At 49.3% G+C, this 12,410-nt stretch overlaps 1 long non-coding RNA gene across 3 annotated transcripts; it reads left to right on the top strand.

Moving 5' to 3' along the window:
• Positions 1-978: 978 nt before the first annotated feature.
• Positions 979-2,198, top strand: LOC143527534 (uncharacterized). Of its 3 annotated transcripts, none has more exons than XR_013134161.1 (3): positions 979-1,364; positions 1,731-1,791; positions 1,946-2,198. It is a non-coding gene; the product is annotated as an uncharacterized LOC143527534 (long non-coding RNA). The 3 variants fall into 3 exon arrangements; XR_013134156.1 differs by having other exon boundaries at positions 1,728-1,791; XR_013134157.1 differs by having other exon boundaries at positions 979-1,517; positions 1,728-1,791.
• The last annotated feature ends 10,212 nt before the right edge of the window (positions 2,199-12,410 follow it).

Here is a 12,410-nt window from a genome sequence, read left to right as displayed (position 1 = left end):
TAAGCAGGTGGCGAGTCGGGGGAGCGTGGGGGTGTTGCCAAACGCCGCTTGTGTTTGTTTTGCACTGCGTTTTATGACACACAAGGCGCTGATCCGGCTGGCGATATTCACGCTTGTTTAGTTAAGTGCACAGTTCATTAACACGAGCGTTACACGAGGGCCTGGGCGCAAAAAGAAGGCCTACTCCCTCCATGTGAGGCCCCGCCTCCCGTCACTCAAGCCCCTGAGTTTTAATCTGATTGACTCTTCCGTTACGACCTATGCAAATCTGTCTGATCCGTCAGCGATTGATCTGGATCAGATAATTTCTTCTTCATTATCTGTTTTTGCTTTTCTTTGTTGCTAATTTTTGATGGTTTTATTTTGCACTAGAAGATACATTTGGTCAATAGGTTTAGCCCTTTTCAAACTGCTATTAAGGCACCAGGTTTGTATTTAATGAACCAGCTAAGGTTTTAAATATACAGACACCATTTAAAAAATCTTTTATTTATAACATGCATGTTTAATTTCACTAAAACACCTCATATTAACCGAATGGTAATTGGATAAGCTAATTTCAACATAAAGTTAACCTCTGACACAGTAGCTCACAGTAGGATATTTGCATAATCAATCTTGAGGTGAGGTGTTGGCATAATTGATCTTGCGGTGAAGGTTTGGCATAATTGATTTTGCAATGAGACATACTTGAATGATCCCTCCAACACAATTGTAAGGTTAAAGTATTTCTAATTTAGAAAGTGAATTTCATATTTCGGTGTCCTAGTTTTAACCCACCAACAAAACCTTCACTACCCCTGGTTTCATCAGCAATACAAACCTGCAGCATAAGGTCGAACACTCCCTGTACCAAAGATCTCACGCTAACATCTGCCCTTTGCGTGCAGACTCGGGCCAAACCCTCTTCTGTATCAGACAGCCCAGACTCTCTGTCAGTCGGGCAGAAAGTGTGATTAAAAGCGGTTCGGAGGGAAACCGACCTCACTCTCATCTCAGATCTGCTGTGCGAGACCACGCAGGCTTCCCACGGAAATGAAATCAAGTGAGCCGTGCGGCGGGCCGATCAAACTCGCCGCCGGAGTCTTGCGGAGGTGAAAGGAGTTACGCCACGTTTGCTTCAGAAGCCCCGCACGCCTGTCTGATAATCCTCCACTTCCAGCATAAACTTCTCACGACCTTTCTAGGGTGCGAGTCGAGCTGCGATCTGGCATGGACCCTCATCCCTAACCCCTAGAAACAACTTACACAGCTGGTGGAATTAGACCGTTTCAGACTCAAAACGTCCCACGTCCCGATGAAGACACGCTGTCCTCTCCTGCTCTTTCCTGGTCGAACCTCGCATGGATTTCTCACATTTAAATGTGAGTTATGCCTTTGTGTTTATTTTTGATTCGATCACTACTGCTTTTTTAGTATGAGGGTTATTTCTCGAATTTGCTAAAATTGGCTATCAATGTCGTCTGAGAGAGCCTTCTTAGGCCTGCTGGAGTTACCTATCGGAATCTTTTATATTGGTACGTAAATGTTTAATATCAAAACGCACCTGCTGTTGGCTCATTCTGTCAAAATGTAAAAAATTCAACGTTCCTCTTTAGATGTTTTTAAAATGTAATTATTTATGAATTCATTTATCAACGGAGTAAACGTCTATGTAGATGTTTCCTGTCTCCTGTCCATAAACCATGCTTACAATACATGAATTATTGATCTGTCCTCTTCCTCAGCAGTCCTGACTCCCTGTGTAGGAACAGCCTGCTCTGAACTGCTCTCTTCTCTTGACTCTTCCAGGTTCAATTAAACTTACTGTCTGATTATCATCTGAGTATTGTCTGATTATCGTCTGATTATCGTCTGATTGTCATCTGATTGTTGTCTAATTATTGTCTTATTGTTGTCTGATTATTGTCTGATTGTCATCTGATTATCATCTGATTATCTTCAGGCAGTGGAAGCCCCAAACAGAGAAGGCCTTCATGTTCCAGGACACCTGGGCTTAGTCCACACTCCTCTACAGATACCGCGGTACACACGTCACTGCTCTGTGGTTGTGGGTGGACGTGAAGGTTTTCTTATCCCAGTTTTCCCCTTATACAGAAGTCAAGTGAGTTTTGGATGAAAATAAGTTCATATGTGGCAAACAACGATATTTTTGTTTAAAGATTGTTGCGTTCATTAAATGATCATGGATATGCAATACAGACTTTAGTCGCTTCAGTGTCTCCTGAGGTTTTTGGGGAATTTCTGTATAATTCATTCAACCTCCCCGCATGAATTATTGACTCGGTAGAAAGGAGGCGAACAAATAATCTCCAGTCATTTATGGCTCCTAAATTATTCAAATGAGGCTTTATCAACGATGCGGCAGCAAAACGTTTGCCCAATCACACAGTTCCCCGGTGCGACGCCCCCATCCTCCGTGCGTCTCGAGACACTGTGTGGTGGAATAATCAGTGTTTTGCCAGTATAATGGTACAGTTTTTGTGTTTTCAGGCTACTGGGTAGCAGGGTGTCCTTTGCACTTACTGGGCTCTGCCCACCGTGCACCTTCACGAGCATGCACGTGCATGAGCACGCACCTTCACGAGCACACACGTGCATGAGCACGCACCTTCACGGGCACGCACCTTCATGAGCACGCACCTTCACGAGCATGCACGTGCATGAGCACGCACCGTCACGAGCACACACCTTCACGAGCATGCACGTGCATGAGCACGCACCTTCACGAGCACGCACCTTCACGAGCACGCACCTTCACGAGCACGCACCTTCACGAGCACGCACCTTCACGAGCATGCACGTGCATGAGCACGCACCTTCACGAGCACGCACCTTCACGAGCATGCACGTGCATGAGCACGCACGTGCATGAGCACGCATGTGCATGAGCTTTTTAATCCCTTCATGTCTCAGCGAGCTGCCCTCCCCCTGCAGAGCCCCTGTGGGGATGTTAGGGGACTTGTTTGATATCCATAGGTGAATTTGCAGTGGACGAGGCAACATCCATCTTGAAACTTGTTATCCAACCATAAATAATATGGAAATAAATTAATAACGTACAGTCATCTAAACATCTAAAGGAAGAAGTGTAGAAGTCTGATGAAGAAGCGATATATGTAACCCCCTGACACACACACACACACACACACGCACACACACACACACACACACACACACACACACACACACACACACAAGCTAAAAGGGAAAGAGCCTGACACTGATGATAACCCCTGAGGAAGAGGCTTTGTCAGTTTAAGGTTTGAAGTGTCCTGGGTGTGAGGAAGAGGAAGAGGAAGGTAGTTGTCTGAAGTGCAAAGCAAGATGAAGGTGGCCTGAAGTTCTTCTGCCAAGCACTTTCCATGGAAAACAAAGCAAATGGCTGAGTGGCCTTCAGATCCGACCGCGTTGGGACGACCAGCGTGGGCTCTCCTTACCTCATTAGTGGAGCTTACAGGAGCCTGATCAATAACCTTAATGTGTGTGAGTGTGTGTGTGTGTGTGTGTGTGTGTGTGTGTGTGTGTGTGTGTGTGTGTGTGTGAGGGAGAATGGGCAAACAAACGTGCTGAGATGCTGTCAGAAAGATGCCTGGAAGATTAAATTAAGAAACTGGAAGATTAAAACTCTCTGAGAGCCTCTTGGGCACCAGTAATACACACACACACACACACACACACACACACACACAGCTGGAGCGTCTGCATGACCCAGCGAGGGATCACCTCTTTACCAGCCGAACGGAAGAAGCTAGCACAACACAAAGAAGAGACTAGTACACAACAAAGAAGCAGGCGCCAGCGCACCAAAGGGGGATCTCTAAAGCCCGCTCTGGCAACCCGTGGGCCTGCAGCATGTGTCTGATATGACAGCCCTGATTCTGGCAGGGGACAGTGTGTGTGTGTGTGTGTGTGTGTGTGTGTTCAACCGCTCCTACACCGCAGGGCTTCCGGGAGCCTCACAGAGTACCTGGCAACCTCGTGATCCTCCCGCTGTTGACACTGCGGGTCATTACCGACACACTCAAGATCGGCACTCAACTTCCATCGTAAGTCTTTATTTTAAATGACTTCATTTAGATTGGGAGCTTCACCCGTGCTGCCTGGGACAAGGGGGTGACGTCGGGAGCGCTCTCCTCCGGGGGGAGCAGGAAGGACCTCCTCCAGACAAGGAGCAGAGCTCCCACAGATCACGTGGTCTCGTGACTCCACAAGGAGGAGACACACCACCATCTGAGGGCAGTGTGTCTGCGCAGGAAAGGTTAGTGCACTTGAGCGAGAAGAAAAGAGAGAGAGGGAGAGATGGAAAGAGTGTGAGATAATAAATAACTTTTAACCAGCGCAGGCCTATTTGAACCAGGATTGTTGGCATAAGCCTCTCGGTGGCTGGTATGATCAACGGTCGTGCTGGCCTTTGTGTTTAACACACACCTCTCTAAACTCACCCGCCGCCCACAACCTCCATCATGGCGCTGACATTTCCTGATATTTTTGGGCAAATGTCACAGGGCGGGCGCGGCAGAGTGACTTCGAGCTCGGATCAGGGCGACGGAGGGCGACCTGGGGGGTGGGGGGGGTGAGGTGGGAGGTGTTGCAGAGCTGATGCGGCTCCGTGGAGCTACACGGATCACGCTGATAAGGCCAAATCGTTCAGTGTTTCGCTCGAGCGTGACAGCGTGCCGGTGTGTGGCGAGGACGGTTCAGCGTGTAATTCCACAGCGGAATTACCTTCGCACAACACGCTCATAAATCCTCACTTATCTCAAACCGTCCTGTGCTGTCAATCTTTTCTCCAGCAGCACGTGAGCACCTCCAGCACAGGGTCAGTCTTTATGTGATCCCATCAGTAGACGTCGGTTTGTGAAAGCTGCACGTGTCTCCACCTGGCTTTAGCTTTGAGGTGACCTACCATTCTCACCCCTCCCCCCACTTCCTGTTTCTACACTTAGAAACAGGAAGAGGACAGCAGGTAAGGGTGGAAGGTTGATGCTGGAGCTGTTGTTCACATGTCGAGAAATGCACTTTGCATATCTAATTCATTATGAGGATTAGTTCAGATTTCTCTGGAAGCTATTTCTGCTAAAGAGAGAGACGAGCATTTTAGGCCAAGATCAGTATTAATCGCAGCGGCTGTATTTAACCTCAGCTGTCTCCTGGAGCGGACGGACAGAGACAGAGAGGGAGAGAGAGAGAGAGAGAGAGAGAGGGAGGAAGAGAGAGGTCTACCCGAGCTTTAATCATAAATCAGTCTGAGAGCTTTTCATCTGCTCTCTCCCTCTGTCCTCTGTCTCTCCGAGCTTCACAACCAGCGTAACCTCTCCCGTCTCCCACGGTGATGGCCATGGCATTATCAAGATTTTACATCCCGCCCCCACCCATGCAGCGCGACTCCCTTCTTCCGCAGGCCGTTAGCGCCGAGCACGGAGCGGGCGGCTCTTTTCAAAGCGGGGGACTTGGCGTCGCGCGTCGTGGACCTGGAACTTCTAAACCCCCTGAGTAAAGAGTGGCCGAGCTGTGAGAGTGCACCGACTCGGGAGATTGGAAAAAACGCAGCCTGCAAGAAAGTCCTGCAACAGGCAGACCTTATTCAGACCATGAAACGCAAAGCAACTGGTGCGTGGGAGGCCAAAAGGGCCAGAGGCCCCATGTCTTTCCCTTCGCTTCTTCCAGTGTAGTTTTGGGTAATGTAGTTCATTCCAAAATAAAGATCCAAAGAATCTTCCTTACCATTTTCTTGAATACTTCGGCACCGTAGAGGTAGCATACAATTATTGACATTGTTGTTGACATTATAGGATGATTGACTTATGTTAAAATTCCGTTAAACATAAATTTGAATGTTGGTTGGACCTAAAAACCCTCGATATGTTCAACACGCAGGAAAGACGGTGGTTATGTGGCACACCTGAGAGAAACCACAAGAGCTTTGATACCCAGCACGCATGCTGTCATGTTGATTAACATGTCAGTTGCTCTGGACACAAGCTCTGCTGTTCACAAGTTCTGCTGTTCACTCAAACCCCACACTGCCTTGTTATTTCCAGATGCTTGCATCCCAAGACTCGGAAGCACTCGGGCAGATCTGTGCACGTGCCTACGTATGAAGCGTAGCTGTGAAACAGGGCTATGGTAAAATCCCACAATGCCCATACCGTACCGTGGGTGGAGAAACCCACCGAGACACAACAGAGGGGTATCCTGCTGCCTCGGGGGCCGTACCACTCTGTGACTCTGGAATGGGGTAGAACGCCTGCGCCACGTGGCCTCATGCACTTCTTCACGTGTGACAAGGAATCATTGCGAGCGATAACAACCCTAGCGTTCCACCTCACCTTTGCGTCGTCACAAGCCGACACGGCCCGGCGTGGCGTTGTTCACGGTCACCTGAACGCAGAAGAACAATCCCCTGAGGGGTGGCGTTTAGCGCACGTGATTTATTTCTTTAGCCGCGCCCTGGCACGTGACTCCAGGACTCCAGCTATTTCATGATGCCAGAATTCCCATTCTCACCATTCCTCAAGTCCCCTGGGAACGTCATGAATAAAAATGAGGCCATTAAAGCGTGTTGAAGTTGCTATTTCACATGCGTGCGGTCTCGGGATTATGATGCAAATGAGGCCAGGCCAACGTCGGCAAATGTGAGGTGGTGGTGGGGGGGAGGGTGAGGAATGAGAAAATGCACTGGAAGCTGAAGAGCCTACCCCTGCCGTCCGCACCTGGGGGGGGCAACCTGCATCGTGAGCACCGCAAGCGTTAAATCCGTGTCAAGAGGGTCATCGTTTATAAGGAAATATCCCGAGACGTGTCTGGGACCGTAATGGGTTTGTTGGAATCATCACACAGTAGTGGCTGACCGGCACCCATCACGACACAGTGATTCCTATAACATCCAGTCCTAAATGTCCTCTCTGTATTTCTGTGCAGGGTTCGCAGCAGCCTGGTGGTCTGGTTATTTCAGTGCTAGCCCACTCTCACCAGTGCGTTAACACCAGCGTGTCAGTGTCACGGAGGCTGGTCAGGTGCCTTTGTGAGTGTTTTAGAAGCATCTGTGTTCTTAAGACAGTGGCCGTTGGATGTCCGACGCTACCCGTGCACAGCGACTCGCAGGCTAGGGTCGAAAGTTGAAAAGGGAAGCATTAAATCTGCTTCTGCAGTCTGGGATTACTGTGATCGGGGTAGATGACTGTTTCTTTCCGCTAGGCGTCCTGTGCCATTACCTCGGATTGCGATTGGGATTGGGATCAGATGGGACGAGGGATATTTGGCTCAGAGGCCAACATCTGTGATCCCGAGAGGGGCTGAGGAGGGGGACTATAATTGGCCCTGCTGCGGAAGGCGAGATGAGCCGTCTCACTGATATCTCGGGTCTTATCGAGCTTGTGGTGATAGGTGAGTGTGTGTCGCAGTTATCTGATCCACAGCAGACATTCTCTGACCACTGAGCTTTCTTACACTGACCTCAGACAAGCCTTGCTGCTTCCTCTCATAAATATTCAGTTTAGGGTAACTGATCCAGGATCAGACACAAATGTAAGAAAAAAAAAATCCACCACAAAAACTCCATCCAGAGACTTTTCCATATGCGGCAGAGTGACTTCCCGACTGTGATGAATTTTTTACATCCGACAGAAGACTCGACTAAAGCAACTGAATTGTGGCGCACGTCTGGGGAATCGCTGACCCGCGTGGCACGTGGGGGATAAGGGGATTCGGAAAGTGTGACAAGCTGAAGGGTGTAAAGTTTTCACACGTGACGCGTGCTTGTAGTGTGAAGCTTTGTGTGATGCTCAGTCTACTGTATCCACATCAGGTATGAGGCTTTATGCCTCGCTCCAGGACTTCCATAAAGCTGCAGTGTCTAGAAAAGACAGAGATTTGCCTTCAGCTTTACGTAAACTTTACACAAATGTGACTCTTATTATGAGATTTTGAGCAAGTCTGACTGTCTAGGCCTGGTGCCACTTTAAAGGTTACCTGAATTGTATTGTGTTTTATTTGCTGTGTAACACCTGACGTCGAATGATGTGAAATCTAGACTAAAATGCAAAAACCACCAGTGCTGAAAAGTAGAATTTCAGTATATATTGTTTATATTCACAAAACAAATGTAGTCCATTCTGTTAGGAATCCCTGTTCACAGGTGCGTGTCATGGAGACACTGAACTGTCCTGTACGCCAGAGTCTCTGTGATCAAAAGGCCTGTCTGGGAGATACACACAGTCACCATGTGTGATGTTAACACAATCAACAGTGTGTGTTAGACCTCCCTTGTACCTTCATCAACAGTCAACAGTTTCCAGCCACAGAATCACTATTGGGTGGATGTTATTGGGGTATAACAGGTCTCTCTCACACCTGTAGTGACACACACACACACACAGGTTGGATGAACTTCCAATCAGTGATGGTCCTGTGGTCTGAAAGAGATGAGTGGGCAGAAGAATGGGGCTATCACATGATTTAAAACAAACAAATAACCAAACAACAACACAACACTGTCTTTTCCTCCCCTCTACCCAGGGCTTTGAGCTGACGGTATTCTTAACTCTGACCTATCAATGCTCACACGTGGACGTGTATTTCACGAAGATCGCAGAGTCCATCTGTGTTGTGGTTCAGGGTGCCATGGCTACAAATGTAACGGTCCACGGCGGCCGATGATATAGAGGCACAAACTTGCTCGTGTCCTCTAAGAAAAGTCCTTCACTCTGCTACGGCCACCCCGTCCTGCAGAGACACCTTCATTTACCAGAGCTCACTGACCCAAGGAGGGCACGCACACACACACACACACACACACACACACACACACACACACACACACACACACACACACACACACACACACGCTCATTCAGGAACATGGAGTTGAGGCACACTCGGACGTGGTGATCTCCATCTGTCGTTTTTTAGTTCAGACGTGTGTGCAGCTGAGTTCATGAAGCTGATCAGACGGAGGGGGAGGCACTGAGGTCACGTGTGACCCAGAAACGGGAAGATCCTTCATCAGCCTCGTCTTGTGTGTTCGTCGCATGTCACATTGTGTTTTATGCTCGTCGTCTTGTGTGTTAGATGTTTTGTCATTCTGTAAAATCCTTCCTCTTCATCTCTCCGACTCCAGATAACACTAAAGATGTGACACATTCAAGGGGGGGTGTAGCAGTGATTACAGGACTCACTGGCTGAACAGGAACAAAGACTGAGCCAATCACAACAACCTGGACAGATTTGTAGACAAACCTAAGACACAGACACCCATATACACACACACACACACACACACACACACACACACACACACACACACACACACACACACACACACACACACACACACACATATAAACACAGTCAGCAAGAACGAGTATGCCCACACACACACACTCCTGTCAACACATCACGGACTAAGTAGGAAACGGTGAAAAGGTGTGGGCAGGAGATCAGAGGGAGACGCTCCACTCACCCCACAAGAGACGGGTGGGGGTGGGGGAGGAGACAGGTGTGGGTGGGGGAGGAGACAGGTGTGGGTGGGGGAGGAGACAAGTGTGGGTGGGGGAGGAGACAGGTGGGGGTGGGGGAGGAGACAGGTGTGGGTGGGGGAGGAGACAAGTGTGGGTGGGGGAGGAGACAGGTGGGGGTGGGGGAGGAGACAGGTGGGGGTGGGGGAGGAGACAGGTGTGGGTGGGGGAGGAGACAGGTGGGGGTGGGGGAGGAGACAGGTGTGGGTGGGGGAGGAGACAAGTGTGGGTGGGGGAGGAGACAGGTGGGGGTGGGGGAGGAGACAGGTGGGGGTGGGGGAGGAGACAGGTGTGGGTGGGGGAGGAGACAGGTGTGGGTGGGGGAGGAGACAGGTGGGGGAGACGCACAACGCACAACGCTCATGTGACCCTAACAAACTCTTTAAGCACTGGTGAAGAGGGAGAGCTTGGGAGGGAGAAAGTCAGAGAGTGAGATGGAGAGAGGGGGTTAAGCAAAGCAGAAAGACAGGCAAGAGATTGATAGTGAGAAAATGAGACCAATCTTAGATCATCAAAGTTCAAACAAATCACTGCTCTCCAAAAGCTCTCCTCTGCACTGCTGGGCTGGACCAGGTCACTCTGGTGAGCCATTTAAAATAACGGCGCTGTCTCACTCATGCTCACGCAAGGCTCATCTCACGCAGGGCTCATCTCACGCAGGGCTCATCTCATACCGCACGGTCGGACTCGGAGCTTGCCCAGTGAAGGATGTTGATGGAATTCAGAGTCGGTCAGCCCACTAACATCCGGGATGTTTTTCCAGGGGTTCAGGGGCGACTCACGACCGGCAGACCCGTCAGTTTATTTGCAACTCTGGAAACGCAGCAGTCGATTCGTATCGATTCCAGGGGCTCATCAGTGTAGAACAAATCCTTCAGCATCGACTGAGCGACTGCTCTCCACGACGCCCGTGTTTAGCTCACGCCTGCGAGAGCGATCTCCACCCCAGCTGGACGTGAGCAGGGTGGACACACGTCTCCAGGAGGACGCTCGTCTGCTTGTGTCTCTGTGGAGTTTTCTAGAAAGACAGCATTACGTCAGACACGACACACAGACACACACACACTCTGCATACATCCAGATCTCTTCACTCTATTCTATAATAAATGGCTCTCTTGTGCCTCAATCAGCTCTTCCTCCAACACAGGCCTTCTTTTAGCCCACGCGTTAATCCACTCACGGTGAGACGAGACGAGACGAAATGAGGACTGAAAGCTGGTGGAGCTCTGACTGCAGCTCAGTCTTGTCACATCTGCTGTATCACAAAGGGCCGAATGCTTATGAATAATCATAACACTCCCGGGCAAATCACAGCCGTGTGCCAATACTAAGCAGAGGTTCAGTCCTGCACCTCCGGCGCACAGACAAAAGTGACTTCTGGGGCTTGCCGTAGTTCCTGATCTGATGGTCAGGTCTCAGCGGAGCCCGGACATGTTATCAAACGTGTAAAATCTGGACGTCACGTGTGGACATCACACGTGTTAGATCACCTAGACATCACACGTGATCATCTAGACATCACACATGATCATCTGGACATCACGTACATAAGATTGTCTGGACATCTCATATGTAAGATCACGTACCACGAAGACTTGAAAGAAAATCCAGTGTTCAGTCTACCTTTCAAAGTCAAAGTGGCTGCTTTAAGTTGTTGTAGTGTGTGTGTTTTTATCCATTAGTGGACTACAGAGACAAGGTGACTTACTCAAGGCAGCAACCCTAGAGTGTGGCGTTACTGATTGAGACTCAATAAGCTGTCTTTGTTCAAGTTCACAGGTCACGGTGAAACTCCCCCACCTCAGCTACAGCATCTTAGACACAGGAGCTGGACTTCAGAGGTTTCAGGAGTGCTGACACAGAACGACTCTCTGGTTATGTTCATGACCAGAGTGTTAAAACGTTTGCTGCTCGTCTTTGGAGAAAAGGACACGTTGGTGCCCTCTTACAGGACTTGGCGAAGTCATCAGAAGCCTTGTTAGCATGAGGACAGACCAGAGACCGTATATGTAAGTGAACTGGACGACACGAGTGAAAAGTGAAGCCTCCGTGAGTTAGCTGCCCTCTAGTGGCTGGCTGCAGTACAACTTTTAACCCCGCCCATTCTCATGTAAGTGAACGGGCCGGACGAGAAACTTTGAATTTTTATTACACGTAAAATACGTTTTTTGAGCTTTTTTTTAAAGGGGTGTGGCGATAAGGTGATTGACAGTTAATAGCTGCAAAACTCTATCAAAACCCTCAACAGCAGTATTAAAACCTGTTACGTTTGTTTATTTTGTAAAACGTCAAAAGTGTCTATATTGGTGGGTGTATCCTAACGGATGTTGGGGTGGAGATACGGTCTCTGGCGGAGATATTGTCCTGCCTACCGGTTCTAATGCGCATGCTCTGGCTCCAATTTTCATCTACTGTGCAAGCGCATCCAAGATGGCGGCGTCCGTGCGGCCATCTTGGTAGCTTCAAAAGTTCACAATGGGAGTCAACGGCGACGTACCGTCTATTATATATACAGTCACTGGGACGGACAGGTGGATCAGCCTTTTTGAGTCTGTTTCCGGCTTGCCTCATGGGCACCTCTCGCAGGCTGCTTGTACCATTACATCCAAAGCGACAAAGCTCCAAATTGAACAGAACAAGCTAAAGTTTACCCACCAGACGGCTGATGGGAAACCATATACCGCCCAGTCAAGTCTCCCGGGATCAGTTTGGGGGAAGTGGATTAGTTCATGATCGGCACAGGCATCTGTTTGGGCAGCCCTGCTATTAAATTCCACTGTGTGGAACGTGGTGTTTGTAAAGTGGGACGCGAGACCAAGACCCCCCGCCTGCCGACGTTCCCGCCATGTTCCACGAGAGAGCTGATCAGCCCCGATAATCTACAGCAGATGC

This window comes from Brachyhypopomus gauderio, chromosome 1 (assembly GCF_052324685.1).
Source record: "Brachyhypopomus gauderio isolate BG-103 chromosome 1, BGAUD_0.2, whole genome shotgun sequence".
Lineage (NCBI taxonomy): Eukaryota > Metazoa > Chordata > Actinopteri > Gymnotiformes > Hypopomidae > Brachyhypopomus > Brachyhypopomus gauderio.
The sequence above is the reverse complement of the archived record's forward strand: the minus strand, read 5'-3'. Positions and strand labels throughout refer to the sequence as shown.